This window comes from Brachyhypopomus gauderio, chromosome 3, assembly GCF_052324685.1.
Source record: "Brachyhypopomus gauderio isolate BG-103 chromosome 3, BGAUD_0.2, whole genome shotgun sequence".
NCBI classification, from domain to species: domain Eukaryota; kingdom Metazoa; phylum Chordata; class Actinopteri; order Gymnotiformes; family Hypopomidae; genus Brachyhypopomus; species Brachyhypopomus gauderio.
This window is the reverse complement of record NC_135213.1, coordinates 41,898,735-41,913,534: the sequence shown is the minus strand read 5'-3', so window position 1 is coordinate 41,913,534 and position 14,800 is coordinate 41,898,735. Positions and strand designations below refer to the sequence as shown.

General features: G+C 45.1%; 22 non-coding genes across 22 annotated transcripts; 7 read left to right on the top strand and 15 right to left on the bottom strand.

The window, feature by feature from the left end:
- The first annotated feature begins 133 nt into the window (after positions 1–133).
- Positions 134–205, top strand: trnad-guc (transfer RNA aspartic acid (anticodon GUC)). Its single transcript has one exon. It is a non-coding gene; the product is annotated as a tRNA-Asp (tRNA).
- A 404-nt stretch (positions 206–609) lies between these two features.
- Positions 610–691, bottom strand: trnas-uga (transfer RNA serine (anticodon UGA)). Its single transcript has one exon. It is a non-coding gene; the product is annotated as a tRNA-Ser (tRNA).
- A 583-nt stretch (positions 692–1,274) lies between these two features.
- On the bottom strand, positions 1,275–1,347 carry trnam-cau (transfer RNA methionine (anticodon CAU)). The gene has a single exon. It is a non-coding gene; the product is annotated as a tRNA-Met (tRNA).
- A 1,238-nt stretch (positions 1,348–2,585) lies between these two features.
- trnas-uga (transfer RNA serine (anticodon UGA)) lies at positions 2,586–2,667 on the bottom strand. The gene has a single exon. It is a non-coding gene; the product is annotated as a tRNA-Ser (tRNA).
- A 583-nt stretch (positions 2,668–3,250) lies between these two features.
- Positions 3,251–3,323, bottom strand: trnam-cau (transfer RNA methionine (anticodon CAU)). Its single transcript has one exon. It is a non-coding gene; the product is annotated as a tRNA-Met (tRNA).
- A 762-nt stretch (positions 3,324–4,085) lies between these two features.
- trnad-guc (transfer RNA aspartic acid (anticodon GUC)) lies at positions 4,086–4,157 on the top strand. The gene has a single exon. It is a non-coding gene; the product is annotated as a tRNA-Asp (tRNA).
- Positions 4,158–4,561: 404 nt separating this feature from the next.
- On the bottom strand, positions 4,562–4,643 carry trnas-uga (transfer RNA serine (anticodon UGA)). Its single transcript has one exon. It is a non-coding gene; the product is annotated as a tRNA-Ser (tRNA).
- A 583-nt stretch (positions 4,644–5,226) lies between these two features.
- Positions 5,227–5,299, bottom strand: trnam-cau (transfer RNA methionine (anticodon CAU)). Its single transcript has one exon. It is a non-coding gene; the product is annotated as a tRNA-Met (tRNA).
- Positions 5,300–6,061: 762 nt separating this feature from the next.
- trnad-guc (transfer RNA aspartic acid (anticodon GUC)) lies at positions 6,062–6,133 on the top strand. Its single transcript has one exon. It is a non-coding gene; the product is annotated as a tRNA-Asp (tRNA).
- A 404-nt stretch (positions 6,134–6,537) lies between these two features.
- Positions 6,538–6,619, bottom strand: trnas-uga (transfer RNA serine (anticodon UGA)). Its single transcript has one exon. It is a non-coding gene; the product is annotated as a tRNA-Ser (tRNA).
- A 583-nt stretch (positions 6,620–7,202) lies between these two features.
- trnam-cau (transfer RNA methionine (anticodon CAU)) lies at positions 7,203–7,275 on the bottom strand. Its single transcript has one exon. It is a non-coding gene; the product is annotated as a tRNA-Met (tRNA).
- Positions 7,276–8,038: 763 nt separating this feature from the next.
- On the top strand, positions 8,039–8,110 carry trnad-guc (transfer RNA aspartic acid (anticodon GUC)). The gene has a single exon. It is a non-coding gene; the product is annotated as a tRNA-Asp (tRNA).
- A 404-nt stretch (positions 8,111–8,514) lies between these two features.
- trnas-uga (transfer RNA serine (anticodon UGA)) lies at positions 8,515–8,596 on the bottom strand. Its single transcript has one exon. It is a non-coding gene; the product is annotated as a tRNA-Ser (tRNA).
- A 583-nt stretch (positions 8,597–9,179) lies between these two features.
- trnam-cau (transfer RNA methionine (anticodon CAU)) lies at positions 9,180–9,252 on the bottom strand. Its single transcript has one exon. It is a non-coding gene; the product is annotated as a tRNA-Met (tRNA).
- A 763-nt stretch (positions 9,253–10,015) lies between these two features.
- Positions 10,016–10,087, top strand: trnad-guc (transfer RNA aspartic acid (anticodon GUC)). The gene has a single exon. It is a non-coding gene; the product is annotated as a tRNA-Asp (tRNA).
- Positions 10,088–10,491: 404 nt separating this feature from the next.
- On the bottom strand, positions 10,492–10,573 carry trnas-uga (transfer RNA serine (anticodon UGA)). Its single transcript has one exon. It is a non-coding gene; the product is annotated as a tRNA-Ser (tRNA).
- Positions 10,574–11,156: 583 nt separating this feature from the next.
- On the bottom strand, positions 11,157–11,229 carry trnam-cau (transfer RNA methionine (anticodon CAU)). Its single transcript has one exon. It is a non-coding gene; the product is annotated as a tRNA-Met (tRNA).
- A 763-nt stretch (positions 11,230–11,992) lies between these two features.
- On the top strand, positions 11,993–12,064 carry trnad-guc (transfer RNA aspartic acid (anticodon GUC)). The gene has a single exon. It is a non-coding gene; the product is annotated as a tRNA-Asp (tRNA).
- A 404-nt stretch (positions 12,065–12,468) lies between these two features.
- trnas-uga (transfer RNA serine (anticodon UGA)) lies at positions 12,469–12,550 on the bottom strand. Its single transcript has one exon. It is a non-coding gene; the product is annotated as a tRNA-Ser (tRNA).
- Positions 12,551–13,133: 583 nt separating this feature from the next.
- On the bottom strand, positions 13,134–13,206 carry trnam-cau (transfer RNA methionine (anticodon CAU)). The gene has a single exon. It is a non-coding gene; the product is annotated as a tRNA-Met (tRNA).
- A 763-nt stretch (positions 13,207–13,969) lies between these two features.
- Positions 13,970–14,041, top strand: trnad-guc (transfer RNA aspartic acid (anticodon GUC)). The gene has a single exon. It is a non-coding gene; the product is annotated as a tRNA-Asp (tRNA).
- Positions 14,042–14,445: 404 nt separating this feature from the next.
- On the bottom strand, positions 14,446–14,527 carry trnas-uga (transfer RNA serine (anticodon UGA)). The gene has a single exon. It is a non-coding gene; the product is annotated as a tRNA-Ser (tRNA).
- Positions 14,528–14,800: the final 273 nt, after the last annotated feature.

Here is a 14,800-nt window from a genome sequence, read left to right as displayed (position 1 = left end):
AACAGTGAGTCAATATCACCACAATGTGTTCTTTTTACCACCTCCTTGCAGGCACAATGATTCAGAGTACTTTAAAATCAAGGGGACAAGTGCACGTCACCTGACTCAGCATCACTGCGAGACACAGCACGTGTCCTCGTTAGTATAGTGGATAGTATCTCCGCCTGTCACGCGGAAGACCGGGGTTCGATTCCCCGACGGGGAGACCCTCTTTTAGCGCAAGGCGGAGCAACCAGTGACCGGCCATGAAAGAATGTGGCACTTTTTCTTTTACCTGAAACAAGACATCACTATGTTGCATGAAGATCTTTGGATGAAGCACCTGTGAGTGCAAGCTCTCCCCACTGGTGGCATAAGGTCTCATCACAAATCACATTAGAGAGGCAAGTTAATCCTCTAAGCTGCAAGAGACCCCACTGCATTTCCATGCCAACACATTGTAACGACGAAGCAGCCATTTGTAACTCAATTCCTGGGACTATTTCAGGATCAGTTAGGACTGCTAAAGTTTGGCAGCACAAAGTTGCAAATGGCATGAGAAGCATATTTAAAACTGGCTAGCAGGAAGAGAGCACACTCTCTCTTTCCACACGCCCAACAAGACACTCACGCTGCAAGCAGGAGTCGAACCTGCGCGGGGAAACCCCATTGGATTTCAAGTCCAACGCCTTAACCTCTCGGCCATCGCAGCTCGGCGGAGCGAGAGTAACATAGAGATCAATTCCTTGGACTTCCTCAAGCTCAATGATGAGTGCACAAGTGTCATTGCTTCTGAGTTGCAAATGGCTTGAGAAGAAAATTCAAATAAATGAATCTCCATAAGTCTACTCACTATTAACTTCAAGCTGGTACCAATTCCAGGTGATCAGGTATTCAAAAGCGTGTCATCAAAAGTGAATCAAAAAGAATCAAAAGTGAAAAGTGTCCGACGTGGTCCATTATTCTGTGTTGGCACCACGACACTGCAGTTTGATCTGGGAGCGAACATGCTCCAAAGAGGCAGCTTGATGTCTCAGTAGAGGTGTCAATACAGACGCCATCAAGGTATTGACTGAACGGTCAGTGGAGAGAATTGAATTGGATGCAACACAACTTGCTGTGTACACGCGAATTTACAAAAGAAAAAGCACAGCTTGAATCAACTAGGGATGACCTGTAAGAGTCATGTGCCAATACTATTTTCAGGTAGGGGGTGTGCTCAGCATGCGAGTGAATAAGGAAAGAGCGTTTGAGCATCTTTTGGGGGCTCGTCAATCTTTTCAAAAAGCTTCTGCTGCCCCGTGTGAGGGTCGAACTCACGACCTTCAGATTATGAGACTGACGCGCTACCTACTGCGCTAACGAGGCTAGGAAAGAAAAAGCGAGGCTGAGGAAGAACTAACAAAGCTGGAGAAAAAATGTATCCGCCCCCAATTCACTCCTTGGAGCATGGCGGCAAGTGCACCTGCAGCAACTAATTACTGCCAACAACAGCTAACAAACAACAAGGTTAGCACAAGAAGCCTGGAATTAACCAGAATCTGAGGCCAACGTAATTAAACTCTAATCCTACCCTAACCAATCACAGGATGTTCCAAGAGTAGACAAACAACGCACACAAACAAAAAAAAAACAAAAATACCACCAAAATACAAGTACAAACGACAGCTACCTCATGAAGGTATGAAGTGAAGCTTTCTCTGGAGTGCTTTTAGTAGATGCAAAGCAGTAATGTGTGCCAAGAAATTCAGAACTTGCATGTGGGAAAGAGAGAAATGCAAAATCTCAGTTGATCTCAGATGGATATTGCAGTTCGGTACAATGCACTGGAATACGAAGACAAAATGAATTGCCAATGTAGCTAAAGCCAATTTTGCAGCAAATGGTTCGCATGACTTAACTAGGAAGGCAGATGAATCAAACCTGTAGGTCACCAAGATTCTTTGAGTTTTTCCTATCATAAGTCCACAAACTGATGATGGTAAAAGAGGAGTGGCAACAGTGAGTCAATATCACCACAATGTGTTCTTTTTACCACCTCCTTGCAGGCACAATGATTCAGAGTACTTTAAAATCAAGGGGACAAGTGCACGTCACCTGACTCAGCATCACTGCGAGACACAGCACGTGTCCTCGTTAGTATAGTGGATAGTATCTCCGCCTGTCACGCGGAAGACCGGGGTTCGATTCCCCGACAGGGAGACCCTCTTTTAGCGCAAGGCGGAGCAACCAGTGACCGGCCATGAAAGAATGTGGCACTTTTTCTTTTACCTGAAACAAGACATCGCTATGTTGCATGAAGATCTTTGGATGAAGCACCTGTGAGTGCAAGCTCTCCCCACTGGTGGCATAAGGTCTCATCACAAATCACATTAGAGAGGCAAGTTAATCCTCTACGCTGCAAGAGACCCCACTGCATTTCCATGCCAACACATTGTAACGACGAAGCAGCCATTTGTAACTCAATTCCTGGGACTATTTCAGGATCAGTTAGGACTGCTAAAGTTTGGCAGCACAAAGTTGCAAATGGCATGAGAAGCATATTTAAAACTGGCTAGCAGGAAGAGAGCACACTCTCTCTTTCCACACGCCCAACAAGACACTCACGCTGCAAGCAGGAGTCGAACCTGCGCGGGGAAACCCCATTGGATTTCAAGTCCAACGCCTTAACCTCTCGGCCATCGCAGCTCGGCGGAGCGAGAGTAACATAGAGATCAATTCCTTGGACTTCCTCAAGCTCAATGATGAGTGCACAAGTGTCATTGCTTCTGAGTTGCAAATGGCTTGAGAAGAAAATTCAAATAAATGAATCTCCATAAGTCTACTCACTATTAACTTCAAGCTGGTACCAATTCCAAGTGATCAGGTATTCAAAAGCGTGTCATCAAAAGTGAATCAAAAAGAATCAAAAGTGAAAAGTGTCCGACGTGGTCCATTATTCTGTGTTGGCACCACGACACTGCAGTTTGATCTGGGAGCGAACATGCTCCAAAGAGGCAGCTTGATGTCTCAGTAAAGGTGTCAATACAGACGCCAACAAGGTATTGACTGAACGGTCAGTGGAGAGAATTGAATTGGATGCAACACAACTTGCTGTGTACACGCGAATTTACAAAAGAAAAAGCACAGCTTGAATCAACTAGGGATGACCTGTAAGAGTCATGTGCCAATACTATTTTCAGGTAGGGGGTGTGCTCAGCATGCGAGTGAATAAGGAAAGAGCGTTTGAGCATCTTTTGGGGGCTCGTCAATCTTTTCAAAAAGCTTCTGCTGCCCCGTGTGAGGGTCGAACTCACGACCTTCAGATTATGAGACTGACGCGCTACCTACTGCGCTAACGAGGCTAGGAAAGAAGAAGCGAGGCTGAGGAAGAACTAACAAAGCTGGAGAAAAAATGTATCCGCCCCCAATTCACTCCTTGGAGCATGGCGGCAAGTGCACCTGCAGCAACTAATTACTGCCAACAACAGCTAACAAACAACAAGGTTAGCACAAGAAGCCTGGAATTAACCAGAATCTGAGGCCAACGTAATTAAACTCTAATCCTACCCTAACCAATCACAGGATGTTCCAAGAGTAGACAAACAACGCACACAAACAAAAAAAAAACAAAAATACCACCAAAATACAAGTACAAACGACACCTACCTCATGAAGGTATGAAGTGAAGCTTTCTCTGGAGTGCTTTTAGTAGATGCAAAGCAGTAATGTGTGCCAAGAAATTTAGAACTTGCATGTGGGAAAGAGAGAAATGCAAAATCTCAGTTGATCTAAGATGGATATTGCAGTTCGGTACAATGCACTGGAATACAAAGACAAAATGAATTGCCAATGTAGCTAAAGCCAATTTTGCAGCAAATGGTTTGCATGACTTAACTAGGAAGGCAGATGAATCAAACCTGTAGGTCACCAAGATTCTTTGAGTTTTTCCTATCATAAGTCCACAAACTGACGATGGTAAAAGAGGAGTGGCAACAGTGAGTCAATATCACCACAATGTGTTCTTTTTACCACCTCCTTGCAGGCACAATGATTCAGAGTACTTTAAAATCAAGGGGACAAGTGCACGTCACCTGACTCAGCATCACTGCGAGACACAGCACGTGTCCTCGTTAGTATAGTGGATAGTATCTCCGCCTGTCACGCGGAAGACCGGGGTTCGATTCCCCGACGGGGAGACCCTCTTTTAGCGCAAGGCGGAGCAACCAGTGACTGGCCATGAAAGAATGTGGCACTTTTTCTTTTACCTGAAACAAGACATCGCTATGTTGCATGAAGATCTTTGGATGAAGCACCTGTGAGTGCGAGCTCTCCCCACTGGTGGCATAAGGTCTCATCACAAATCACATTAGAGAGGCAAGTTAATCCTCTACGCTGCAAGAGACCCCACTGCATTTCCATGCCAACACATTGTAACGACGAAGCAGCCATTTGTAACTCAATTCCTGGGACTATTTCAGGATCAGTTAGGACTGCTAAAGTTTGTCAGCACAAAGTTGCAAATGGCATGAGAAGCATATTTAAAACTGGCTAGCAGGAAGAGAGCACACTCTCTCTTTCCACACGCCCAACAAGACACTCACGCTGCAAGCAGGAGTCGAACCTGCGCGGGGAAACCCCATTGGATTTCAAGTCCAACGCCTTAACCTCTCGGCCATCGCAGCTCGGCGGAGCGAGAGTAACATAGAGATCAATTCCTTGGACTTCCTCAAGCTCAATGATGAGTGCACAAGTGTCATTGCTTCTGAGTTGCAAATGGCTTGAGAAGAAAATTCAAATAAATGAATCTCCATAAGTCTACTCACTATTAACTTCATGCTGGTACCAATTCCAGGTGATCAGGTATTCAAAAGCGTGTCATCAAAAGTGAATCAAAAAGAATCAAAAGTGAAAAGTGTCCGACGTGGTCCATTATTCTGTGTTGGCACCACGACACTGCAGTTTGATCTGGGAGCGAACATGCTCCAAAGAGGCAGCTTGATGTCTCAGTAGAGGTGTCAATACAGACGCCATCAAGGTATTGACTGAACGGTCAGTGGAGAGAATTGAATTGGATGCAACACAACTTGCTGTGTACACGCGAATTTACAAAAGAAAAAGCACAGCTTGAATCAACTAGGGATGACCTGTAAGAGTCATGTGCCAATACTATTTTCAGGTAGGGGGTGTGCTCAGCATGCGAGTGAATAAGGAAAGAGCGTTTGAGCATCTTTTGGGGGCTCGTCAATCTTTTCAAAAAGCTTCTGCTGCCCCGTGTGAGGGTCGAACTCACGACCTTCAGATTATGAGACTGACGCGCTACCTACTGCGCTAACGAGGCTAGGAAAGAAGAAGCGAGGCTGAGGAAGAACTAACAAAGCTGGAGAAAAAATGTATCCGCCCCCAATTCACTCCTTGGAGCATGGCGGCAAGTGCACCTGCAGCAACTAATTACTGCCAACAACAGCTAACAAACAACAAGGTTAGCACAAGAAGCCTGGAATTAACCAGAATCTGAGGCCAACGTAATTAAACTCTAATCCTACCCTAACCAATCACAGGATGTTCCAAGAGTAGACAAACAACGCACACAAACAAAAAAAAAACAAAAATACCACCAAAATACAAGTACAAACGACACCTACCTCATGAAGGTATGAAGTGAAGCTTTCTCTGGAGTGCTTTTAGTAGATGCAAAGCAGTAATGTGTGCCAAGAAATTTAGAACTTGCATGTGGGAAAGAGAGAAATGCAAAATCTCAGTTGATCTAAGATGGATATTGCAGTTCGGTACAATGCACTGGAATACAAAGACAAAATGAATTGCCAATGTAGCTAAAGCCAATTTTGCAGCAAATGGTTTGCATGACTTAACTAGGAAGGCAGATGAATCAAACCTGTAGGTCACCAAGATTCTTTGAGTTTTTCCTATCATAAGTCCACAAACTGACGATGGTAAAAGAGGAGTGGCAACAGTGAGTCAATATCACCACAATGTGTTCTTTTTACCACCTCCTTGCAGGCACAATGATTCAGAGTACTTTAAAATCAAGGGGACAAGTGCACGTCACCTGACTCAGCATCACTGCGAGACACAGCACGTGTCCTCGTTAGTATAGTGGATAGTATCTCCGCCTGTCACGCGGAAGACCGGGGTTCGATTCCCCGACGGGGAGACCCTCTTTTAGCGCAAGGCGGAGCAACCAGTGACTGGCCATGAAAGAATGTGGCACTTTTTCTTTTACCTGAAACAAGACATCGCTATGTTGCATGAAGATCTTTGGATGAAGCACCTGTGAGTGCGAGCTCTCCCCACTGGTGGCATAAGGTCTCATCACAAATCACATTAGAGAGGCAAGTTAATCCTCTACGCTGCAAGAGACCCCACTGCATTTCCATGCCAACACATTGTAACGACGAAGCAGCCATTTGTAACTCAATTCCTGGGACTATTTCAGGATCAGTTAGGACTGCTAAAGTTTGTCAGCACAAAGTTGCAAATGGCATGAGAAGCATATTTAAAACTGGCTAGCAGGAAGAGAGCACACTCTCTCTTTCCACACGCCCAACAAGACACTCACGCTGCAAGCAGGAGTCGAACCTGCGCGGGGAAACCCCATTGGATTTCAAGTCCAACGCCTTAACCTCTCGGCCATCGCAGCTCGGCGGAGCGAGAGTAACATAGAGATCAATTCCTTGGACTTCCTCAAGCTCAATGATGAGTGCACAAGTGTCATTGCTTCTGAGTTGCAAATGGCTTGAGAAGAAAATTCAAATAAATGAATCTCCATAAGTCTACTCACTATTAACTTCATGCTGGTACCAATTCCAGGTGATCAGGTATTCAAAAGCGTGTCATCAAAAGTGAATCAAAAAGAATCAAAAGTGAAAAGTGTCCGACGTGGTCCATTATTCTGTGTTGGCACCACGACACTGCAGTTTGATCTGGGAGCGAACATGCTCCAAAGAGGCAGCTTGATGTCTCAGTAGAGGTGTCAATACAGACGCCATCAAGGTATTGACTGAACGGTCAGTGGAGAGAATTGAATTGGATGCAACACAACTTGCTGTGTACACGCGAATTTACAAAAGAAAAAGCACAGCTTGAATCAACTAGGGATGACCTGTAAGAGTCATGTGCCAATACTATTTTCAGGTAGGGGGTGTGCTCAGCATGCGAGTGAATAAGGAAAGAGCGTTTGAGCATCTTTTGGGGGCTCGTCAATCTTTTCAAAAAGCTTCTGCTGCCCCGTGTGAGGGTCGAACTCACGACCTTCAGATTATGAGACTGACGCGCTACCTACTGCGCTAACGAGGCTAGGAAAGAAGAAGCGAGGCTGAGGAAGAACTAACAAAGCTGGAGAAAAAATGTATCCGCCCCCAATTCACTCCTTGGAGCATGGCGGCAAGTGCACCTGCAGCAACTAATTACTGCCAACAACAGCTAACAAACAACAAGGTTAGCACAAGAAGCCTGGAATTAACCAGAATCTGAGGCCAACGTAATTAAACTCTAATCCTACCCTAACCAATCACAGGATGTTCCAAGAGTAGACAAACAACGCACACAAACAAAAAAAAAAACAAAAATACCACCAAACTACAAGTACAAACGACACCTACCTCATGAAGGTATGAAGTGAAGCTTTCTCTGGAGTGCTTTTAGTAGATGCAAAGCAGTAATGTGTGCCAAGAAATTCAGAACTTGCATGTGGGAAAGAGAGAAATGCAAAATCTCAGTTGATCTAAGATGGATATTGCAGTTCGGTACAATGCACTGGAATACGAAGACAAAATGAATTGCCAATGTAGCTAAAGCCAATTTTGCAGCAAATGGTTCGCATGACTTAACTAGGAAGGCAGATGAATCAAACCTGTAGGTCACCAAGATTCTTTGAGTTTTTCCTATCATAAGTCCACAAACTGACGATGGTAAAAGAGGAGTGGCAACAGTGAGTCAATATCACCACAATGTGTTCTTTTTACCACCTCCTTGCAGGCACAATGATTCAGAGTACTTTAAAATCAAGGGGACAAGTGCACGTCACCTGACTCAGCATCACTGCGAGACACAGCACGTGTCCTCGTTAGTATAGTGGATAGTATCTCCGCCTGTCACGCGGAAGACCGGGGTTCAATTCCCCGACGGGGAGACCCTCTTTTAGCGCAAGGCGGAGCAACCAGTGACCGGCCATGACAGAATGTGGCACTTTTTCTTTTACCTGAAACAAGACATCGCTATGTTGCATGAAGATCTTTGGATGAAGCACCTGTGAGTGCGAGCTCTCCCCACTGGTGGCATAAGGTCTCATCACAAATCACATTAGAGAGGCAAGTTAATCCTCTACGCTGCAAGAGACCCCACTGCATTTCCATGCCAACACATTGTAACGACGAAGCAGCCATTTGTAACTCAATTCCTGGGACTATTTCAGGATCAGTTAGGACTGCTAAAGTTTGTCAGCACAAAGTTGCAAATGGCATGAGAAGCATATTTAAAACTGGCTAGCAGGAAGAGAGCACACTCTCTCTTTCCACACGCCCAACAAGACACTCACGCTGCAAGCAGGAGTCGAACCTGCGCGGGGAAACCCCATTGGATTTCAAGTCCAACGCCTTAACCTCTCGGCCATCGCAGCTCGGCGGAGCGAGAGTAACATAGAGATCAATTCCTTGGACTTCCTCAAGCTCAATGATGAGTGCACAAGTGTCATTGCTTCTGAGTTGCAAATGGCTTGAGAAGAAAATTCAAATAAATGAATCTCCATAAGTCTACTCACTATTAACTTCATGCTGGTACCAATTCCAGGTGATCAGGTATTCAAAAGCGTGTCATCAAAAGTGAATCAAAAAGAATCAAAAGTGAAAAGTGTCCGACGTGGTCCATTATTCTGTGTTGGCACCACAACACTGCAGTTTGATCTGGGAGCGAACATGCTCCAAAGAGGCAGCTTGATGTCTCAGTAGAGGTGTCAATACAGACGCCATCAAGGTATTGACTGAACGGTCAGTGGAGAGAATTGAATTGGATGCAACACAACTTGCTGTGTACACGCGAATTTACAAAAGAAAAAGCACAGCTTGAATCAACTAGGGATGACCTGTAAGAGTCATGTGCCAATACTATTTTCAGGTAGGGGGTGTGCTCAGCATGCGAGTGAATAAGGAAAGAGCGTTTGAGCATCTTTTGGGGGCTCGTCAATCTTTTCAAAAAGCTTCTGCTGCCCCGTGTGAGGGTCGAACTCACGACCTTCAGATTATGAGACTGACGCGCTACCTACTGCGCTAACGAGGCTAGGAAAGAAGAAGCGAGGCTGAGGAAGAACTAACAAAGCTGGAGAAAAAATGTATCCGCCCCCAATTCACTCCTTGGAGCATGGCGGCAAGTGCACCTGCAGCAACTAATTACTGCCAACAACAGCTAACAAACAACAAGGTTAGCACAAGAAGCCTGGAATTAACCAGAATCTGAGGCCAACGTAATTAAACTCTAATCCTACCCTAACCAATCACAGGATGTTCCAAGAGTAGACAAACAACGCACACAAACAAAAAAAAAAACAAAAATACCACCAAACTACAAGTACAAACGACACCTACCTCATGAAGGTATGAAGTGAAGCTTTCTCTGGAGTGCTTTTAGTAGATGCAAAGCAGTAATGTGTGCCAAGAAATTCAGAACTTGCATGTGGGAAAGAGAGAAATGCAAAATCTCAGTTGATCTAAGATGGATATTGCAGTTCGGTACAATGCACTGGAATACGAAGACAAAATGAATTGCCAATGTAGCTAAAGCCAATTTTGCAGCAAATGGTTCGCATGACTTAACTAGGAAGGCAGATGAATCAAACCTGTAGGTCACCAAGATTCTTTGAGTTTTTCCTATCATAAGTCCACAAACTGACGATGGTAAAAGAGGAGTGGCAACAGTGAGTCAATATCACCACAATGTGTTCTTTTTACCACCTCCTTGCAGGCACAATGATTCAGAGTACTTTAAAATCAAGGGGACAAGTGCACGTCACCTGACTCAGCATCACTGCGAGACACAGCACGTGTCCTCGTTAGTATAGTGGATAGTATCTCCGCCTGTCACGCGGAAGACTGGGGTTCGATTCCCCGACGGGGAGACCCTCTTTTAGCGCAAGGCGGAGCAACCAGTGACCGGCCATGACAGAATGTGGCACTTTTTCTTTTACCTGAAACAAGACATCGCTATGTTGCATGAAGATCTTTGGATGAAGCACCTGTGAGTGCGAGCTCTCCCCACTGGTGGCATAAGGTCTCATCACAAATCACATTAGAGAGGCAAGTTAATCCTCTACGCTGCAAGAGACCCCACTGCATTTCCATGCCAACACATTGTAACGACGAAGCAGCCATTTGTAACTCAATTCCTGGGACTATTTCAGGATCAGTTAGGACTGCTAAAGTTTGGCAGCACAAAGTTGCAAATGGCATGAGAAGCATATTTAAAACTGGCTAGCAGGAAGAGAGCACACTCTCTCTTTCCACACGCCCAACAAGACACTCACGCTGCAAGCAGGAGTCGAACCTGCGCGGGGAAACCCCATTGGATTTCAAGTCCAACGCCTTAACCTCTCGGCCATCGCAGCTCGGCGGAGCGAGAGTAACATAGAGATCAATTCCTTGGACTTCCTCAAGCTCAATGATGAGTGCACAAGTGTCATTGCTTCTGAGTTGCAAATGGCTTGAGAAGAAAATTCAAATAAATGAATCTCCATAAGTCTACTCACTATTAACTTCATGCTGGTACCAATTCCAGGTGATCAGGTATTCAAAAGCGTGTCATCAAAAGTGAATCAAAAAGAATCAAAAGTGAAAAGTGTCCGACGTGGTCCATTATTCTGTGTTGGCACCACGACACTGCAGTTTGATCTGGGAGCGAACATGCTCCAAAGAGGCAGCTTGATGTCTCAGTAGAGGTGTCAATACAGACGCCATCAAGGTATTGACTGAACGGTCAGTGGAGAGAATTGAATTGGATGCAACACAACTTGCTGTGTACACGCGAATTTACAAAAGAAAAAGCACAGCTTGAATCAACTAGGGATGACCTGTAAGAGTCATGTGCCAATACTATTTTCAGGTAGGGGGTGTGCTCAGCATGCGAGTGAATAAGGAAAGAGCGTTTGAGCATCTTTTGGGGGCTCGTCAATCTTTTCAAAAAGCTTCTGCTGCCCCGTGTGAGGGTCGAACTCACGACCTTCAGATTATGAGACTGACGCGCTACCTACTGCGCTAACGAGGCTAGGAAAGAAGAAGCGAGGCTGAGGAAGAACTAACAAAGCTGGAGAAAAAATGTATCCGCCCCCAATTCACTCCTTGGAGCATGGCGGCAAGTGCACCTGCAGCAACTAATTACTGCCAACAACAGCTAACAAACAACAAGGTTAGCACAAGAAGCCTGGAATTAACCAGAATCTGAGGCCAACGTAATTAAACTCTAATCCTACCCTAACCAATCACAGGATGTTCCAAGAGTAGACAAACAACGCACACAAACAAAAAAAAAAACAAAAATACCACCAAACTACAAGTACAAACGACACCTACCTCATGAAGGTATGAAGTGAAGCTTTCTCTGGAGTGCTTTTAGTAGATGCAAAGCAGTAATGTGTGCCAAGAAATTCAGAACTTGCATGTGGGAAAGAGAGAAATGCAAAATCTCAGTTGATCTAAGATGGATATTGCAGTTCGGTACAATGCACTGGAATACGAAGACAAAATGAATTGCCAATGTAGCTAAAGCCAATTTTGCAGCAAATGGTTCGCATGACTTAACTAGGAAGGCAGATGAATCAAACCTGTAGGTCACCAAGATTCTTTGAGTTTTTCCTATCATAAGTCCACAAACTGACGATGGTAAAAGAGGAGTGGCAACAGTGAGTCAATATCACCACAATGTGTTCTTTTTACCACCTCCTTGCAGGCACAATGATTCAGAGTACTTTAAAATCAAGGGGACAAGTGCACGTCACCTGACTCAGCATCACTGCGAGACACAGCACGTGTCCTCGTTAGTATAGTGGATAGTATCTCCGCCTGTCACGCGGAAGACCGGGGTTCAATTCCCCGACGGGGAGACCCTCTTTTAGCGCAAGGCGGAGCAACCAGTGACCGGCCATGACAGAATGTGGCACTTTTTCTTTTACCTGAAACAAGACATCGCTATGTTGCATGAAGATCTTTGGATGAAGCACCTGTGAGTGCGAGCTCTCCCCACTGGTGGCATAAGGTCTCATCACAAATCACATTAGAGAGGCAAGTTAATCCTCTACGCTGCAAGAGACCCCACTGCATTTCCATGCCAACACATTGTAACGACGAAGCAGCCATTTGTAACTCAATTCCTGGGACTATTTCAGGATCAGTTAGGACTGCTAAAGTTTGTCAGCACAAAGTTGCAAATGGCATGAGAAGCATATTTAAAACTGGCTAGCAGGAAGAGAGCACACTCTCTCTTTCCACACGCCCAACAAGACACTCACGCTGCAAGCAGGAGTCGAACCTGCGCGGGGAAACCCCATTGGATTTCAAGTCCAACGCCTTAACCTCTCGGCCATCGCAGCTCGGCGGAGCGAGAGTAACATAGAGATCAATTCCTTGGACTTCCTCAAGCTCAATGATGAGTGCACAAGTGTCATTGCTTCTGAGTTGCAAATGGCTTGAGAAGAAAATTCAAATAAATGAATCTCCATAAGTCTACTCACTATTAACTTCATGCTGGTACCAATTCCAGGTGATCAGGTATTCAAAAGCGTGTCATCAAAAGTGAATCAAAAAGAATCAAAAGTGAAAAGTGTCCGACGTGGTCCATTATTCTGTGTTGGCACCACAACACTGCAGTTTGATCTGGGAGCGAACATGCTCCAAAGAGGCAGCTTGATGTCTCAGTAGAGGTGTCAATACAGACGCCATCAAGGTATTGACTGAACGGTCAGTGGAGAGAATTGAATTGGATGCAACACAACTTGCTGTGTACACGCGAATTTACAAAAGAAAAAGCACAGCTTGAATCAACTAGGGATGACCTGTAAGAGTCATGTGCCAATACTATTTTCAGGTAGGGGGTGTGCTCAGCATGCGAGTGAATAAGGAAAGAGCGTTTGAGCATCTTTTGGGGGCTCGTCAATCTTTTCAAAAAGCTTCTGCTGCCCCGTGTGAGGGTCGAACTCACGACCTTCAGATTATGAGACTGACGCGCTACCTACTGCGCTAACGAGGCTAGGAAAGAAGAAGCGAGGCTGAGGAAGAACTAACAAAGCTGGAGAAAAAATGTATCCGCCCCCAATTCACTCCTTGGAGCATGGCGGCAAGTGCACCTGCAGCAACTAATTACTGCCAACAACAGCTAACAAACAACAAGGTTAGCACAAGAAGCCTGGAATTAACCAGAATCTGAGGCCAACGTAATTAAACTCTAATCCTACCCTAACCAATCACAGGATGTTCCAAGAGTAGACAAACAACGCACACAAACAAAAAAAAAAACAAAAATACCACCAAACTACAAGTACAAACGACACCTACCTCATGAAGGTATGAAGTGAAGCTTTCTCTGGAGTGCTTTTAGTAGATGCAAAGCAGTAATGTGTGCCAAGAAATTCAGAACTTGCATGTGGGAAAGAGAGAAATGCAAAATCTCAGTTGATCTAAGATGGATATTGCAGTTCGGTACAATGCACGGGAATACGAAGACAAAATGAATTGCCAATGTAGCTAAAGCCAATTTTGCAGCAAATGGTTCGCATGACTTAACTAGGAAGGCAGATGAATCAAACCTGTAGGTCACCAAGATTCTTTGAGTTTTTCCTATCATAAGTCCACAAACTGACGATGGTAAAAGAGGAGTGGCAACAGTGAGTCAATATCACCACAATGTGTTCTTTTTACCACCTCCTTGCAGGCACAATGATTCAGAGTACTTTAAAATCAAGGGGACAAGTGCACGTCACCTGACTCAGCATCACTGCGAGACACAGCACGTGTCCTCGTTAGTATAGTGGATAGTATCTCCGCCTGTCACGCGGAAGACCGGGGTTCGATTCCCCGACGGGGAGACCCTCTTTTAGCGCAAGGCGGAGCAACCAGTGACCGGCCATGACAGAATGTGGCACTTTTTCTTTTACCTGAAACAAGACATCGCTATGTTGCATGAAGATCTTTGGATGAAGCACCTGTGAGTGCGAGCTCTCCCCACTGGTGGCATAAGGTCTCATCACAAATCACATTAGAGAGGCAAGTTAATCCTCTACGCTGCAAGAGACCCCACTGCATTTCCATGCCAACACATTGTAACGACGAAGCAGCCATTTGTAACTCAATTCCTGGGACTATTTCAGGATCAGTTAGGACTGCTAAAGTTTGGCAGCACAAAGTTGCAAATGGCATGAGAAGCATATTTAAAACTGGCTAGCAGGAAGAGAGCACACTCTCTCTTTCCACACGCCCAACAAGACACTCACGCTGCAAGCAGGAGTCGAACCTGCGCGGGGAAACCCCATTGGATTTCAAGTCCAACGCCTTAACCTCTCGGCCATCGCAGCTCGGCGGAGCGAGAGTAACATAGAGATCAATTCCTTGGACTTCCTCAAGCTCAATGATGAGTGCACAAGTGTCATTGCTTCTGAGTTGCAAATGGCTTGAGAAGAAAATTCAAATAAATGAATCTCCATAAGTCTACTCACTATTAACTTCATGCTGGTACCAATTCCAGGTGATCAGGTATTCAAAAGCGTGTCATCAAAAGTGAATCAAAAAGAATCAAAAGTGAAAAGTGTCCGACGTGGTCCATTATTCTGTGTTGGCACCACGACACT